Source organism: Meleagris gallopavo, chromosome 2, assembly GCF_000146605.3.
Source record: "Meleagris gallopavo isolate NT-WF06-2002-E0010 breed Aviagen turkey brand Nicholas breeding stock chromosome 2, Turkey_5.1, whole genome shotgun sequence".
NCBI lineage: Eukaryota > Metazoa > Chordata > Aves > Galliformes > Phasianidae > Meleagris > Meleagris gallopavo.
Genome location: NC_015012.2, coordinates 75,474,116 through 75,478,121, shown reverse-complemented (window position 1 = coordinate 75,478,121; position 4,006 = coordinate 75,474,116). Strand labels below are relative to the sequence as shown.

At 38.8% G+C, this 4,006-nt stretch overlaps 1 protein-coding gene across 1 annotated transcript in view; it reads left to right on the top strand.

Annotated features, from left to right (window-relative positions):
• The first annotated feature begins 1,130 nt into the window (after window positions 1-1,130).
• ZNF292 (zinc finger protein 292) overlaps window positions 1,131-4,006 on the top strand; it is a 30,987-nt gene continuing 28,111 nt past the window's right edge. Inside the window, exons 1-2 of the mRNA XM_031552539.1 lie at window positions 1,131-1,285; window positions 2,334-2,412. The gene's annotated coding sequence lies outside the window, so the exon portion shown is untranslated. The remainder of the gene's footprint in view (window positions 1,286-2,333; window positions 2,413-4,006) is intronic.

Below are 4,006 nucleotides of genomic sequence, written 5' to 3'. Positions count from 1 at the left end.
ATTTTTTTTTCTATTCACGTGGCAAGTAGGAAAGTGGATTTTTAACTAATGAGCTTTAGGTGTATATTTGTAGTCTTCAAAATGCTTAGTTTGGCAAGATGGCAGAAGAGACAAAAGGTAAAACTGTTCCTGAAAGTATAGAATTTAAAATTAAGATAATGCTTTGATTTACTTGCTTTAGAAGCTAAACTGTACAGATGTGCATCTAAAAATGTTTATTTCAGTGCCTTATTTATGAGTGTGGGAGAGAAAAAAGATTATCTGTGTTTCCAGACTTGATCTTTAGGCTTTTATATTCAGAAAATGTGAATGCAGACAGAATCATCTGGTGTTATGATGGGGGGAAATTGTCACTCATCTGATTTTTATATGATCAGTGAGCAATTCTTAGTTTGTTGGGTGGGGGGGTAAGTTTCAATTTTTAATGAAACAGTGTATTTTATGGAAAAAATACATTTCTGAAAACATTTATGATCACTGCTCCGAGGGTAGTGCTTTCTGTTTTATTATATTGGGCTGCTGTGTCAGAGCTGAATGTTGGTGGGATGTTTAAACCTTCCGGTCAATATTCCGTTATTTGTTATTGCCATGTGACAGATGGCAGCCGAGGGGCAGTCTGAAAACATGGCGTTTGACATGGAAGCATGAATGAAGTGAAGGTGTGGCATTGAATTCCTCCGTATGGAAGAAATAGCACCTATCGACATTCATCAAAGCTTGCTGAACGTAACGGAGGCCAAACAGAGGGCGTGAGCACAGTGCTGCAGTGAGTGGTGCATTTCAGCAATGGTGACAGCAGGTCACCTCCACTGCTGCAGATTTTGACAAGCGTGGCATGCAGAGTCTTGTTCAGCATAGCTATTAGTGCATAGCTAATGGTGATGACTATGTTGCAAAATAGCATTTTGCAGCTGAAATTTTGTTTTATCAATTGCTCTTGTTATGCCCTTTGTATCTGTTGTTTTCATGGAAATTAGTAGGAGGCACTACTTTTGAAGCGACCTACATAATTCCTATTAAGGCAATAAATATAATCATTAAGGAGGAAAGTCTTGTTAGTGAGGAGTACAAAATTAAAAACTTGAATTTGTTCCTAAACTTTGTATGTGTTTCTTCCTCTCCCTAAACAGACCTTGCTGGAGTATGCGGAAAAGTGGAAAACATCAGAAGATCCTCTGCCCCTGTTGGAGGTGTATACAGTGGCTATCCGAAGTTATGTTAAAGCACGACCTTATCTTACCTCTGAGTGTGAAAACGTAGCCTTTGTGCTCGAACGTTTAGCACTGTGAGTATGCTTTTTGTTTACTAAACCTAAACTGTATAGTAATAACTTTTCACTGTCTGAATGCTTTCTCCGTTCAGTTTACTATTATAAAAACTCTAAATAGGTTGGTGGCGTGGGTTAATCCTGGTAGGCAGCTAAGCACCATGCAGCTGTTTGCTGAGAAGGACAAGAAAAGAATAATAAAAGCAGAAAACTTGTGCTGTGTCAAGATAATAATTATTTAATAAGTAAGTGAGAAGTGGAAAAACAAAACAAGATTTAAACACTTCTCACAGGTAGGCTGATGCTCAACCAATTCCTCTGCAAAAGATGGATAACCTTTGTAAATTCCTTTTTGCCCCTCTTTTATTGCTGAGCAAGATGTTCCACATGGCATGGAACATCTCTTTGGTTGGTTGAGGTCATCTTCCTGGATGCGCCATGTCCCAGTCTCTTGCACATCCCCCAGTCTATTCACTGAAAGTGAGGGCCTTGATGCTCTATGAACAGCGTGGAACAGAAGCTAAAATGGCTGTTAAAATCGTTGTTTTGGTCAAAGCACCATACAAGCTACCATGAAGAATATGAACTCCATCCTGGCCAGCCCCAGTGCAGCTGGGGGACACTTTCCTTCCTCATAGTGAATGCTGCATATGAGAAAGAATGTCTTTGGTTATTGGAGATGGAGCAGTCTTTAGGATTTCTCTGATCTAGGAGAAGCCACCATCCCTAACATGAAGTATGTTGTTAGTATCGATCCCCATGCAGTGTGAAAATGCATCAATTTACGCAGTTGTTAACAAGTTGTTTACATGTTGGACTTCAATGAAAAGTTCTTTCATTTGTTCTTTTTTTTTTGTTGGAATTCGTGTTTTCTAGAGAGGCTGCTTTTCTAAATTATGCAAAAGTATCCAAGACCACTTCTCTTTGTCTGTTCAAACAAAATAAACCATATTGCAACTTTGGCATTTCAAACAAATGGCTATTTGGATACTACAATAAAAAACTGTTTATTATACATTTTAAAAGCAAAAAAATGCATCAGATACTATTCATATTTGCCTTCCAGAAGCTGTATTGAACTTCTGTTATGTCTGCCCCTTGATTTACCTGAAAATAAATGGGAAGAGTTTCAGGCTTTTGTACAGGTGAGTTTGAGCAATGGAGACTTGCTAGCTTTTAAAAATGTGTTGGAAATGTAAGGATATTATGCAGTGTGCTTGAAGACTTGTTTCCTATTCGATTATAAAGATCAAACCCTTCAGCTATAAATTCAGTATACTTTGAAACAATTGCTGTCAATTGTATCACTTGTCTCTATCATAGTTCATGTAGCAGCTTTGGAGAAAAACTCCTTATTTCAAAGAAAGTTCACTCTTTAAGGTATACTTTTTTTAAAAACTGTTAGAAATGGAAAAATATTGTCTAAGTATTTTTTGCTGTTTACTGTTGTGCACTTGAGGTATATTTTTTTGAATGGTCTATCAATCAAGATCTATTAAGGCTTCCAGACTGTTAGATCTTCTGCTGGGCTACGTGGTTGGTTAGGAATTAGAGCTCTGCTTTCAGAGAAGGGTGTTGAAACAAATTGTGCTTCTCAGTTGGTTGGGAGCTTGCAAACATTATTCCAATTTTCAAGAAGGGCAAAAAAGACGACCCTGGCAATTACAGGCCTCAGTCTCTCTTTTATGCCTGGCAAAATTATGAAGAATATTACATTGTGAGTTATTGAAAAATATTTAAATGACAATTCGTATTGATCAAAGCCAATATGGATTTATGAAGTCATGCCTTACCAAGTTAACATCCTTTTATGATGAGGTTACATACTTAGTGAACAAAAGGAATGGGAATTTTGTGGATTCTAGAAAAACTTCTGATACTGTCCCTCATGGTATCCTTCTGGACAAAATGTTCAGCATACAGCTAAGTGTGTACAAATATGATGAGTGAACAATTGGCATAAGGATAGGGCTCGAAGAGTTGTAGAAATGGGATAATATCAGACTTGCAGCCAGTCACTGTTGGTATTCCCAATTTTACAACCGGTTCTCTTCAGTATTTTTATCAATGATCTGGACACTGGGTTTGAGCGCCTGCTAAATAAGTTTGTAGATTATTCTAAGCTACATAGGAAGAGCCATTAACTGCCCTGAGGTTAGAGAAGACTGAAAGAGAGATCTTGGTAGATCACACAGAGCAATAATCAATTGTATAACATTTAACAAGAGCAAATGCCAGATTCTGCACCTGGGATGGTGTAATCCTGTATGTACTTTATACATTGGGGTGCAGGTGGCTGTAGTGCAACCCTGCAGAGGAAGGAAGGATTTGATTGATGTTAAGCTCAGTGTGCATCAGAAGTGTGTCCCTGCAGCCAGAAGGGCAGACACTATCCTGGGGCACATCAGGCACATTAAAGCTAAAAGAAGTTGTTGTCCCAGTGTACTCAAAACTGGTGCAGCCTCATTTTGAGTACAGTGGGCAGTTCTGCGCTCCACAATGTAAGAAGATTGTAAAAATAGTAGAATGTGTCCAATGGAGGACAACAAAAGTTGTGAAGGACTAGAGGGCGACCTCATGGTGGCCAACAAGGGTGGATTGTGATAGGACAAGGGGGAATGGTTTTAAACTGAGATAAGGGAGGTTTAGGTTAGATATTAGGGGAAAGTTTTTCACACAGAGGGAGGTGACGCACTGGAACAGGTTGCCCAAGGAGGCTGTGGATGCCCCATGCCTGGA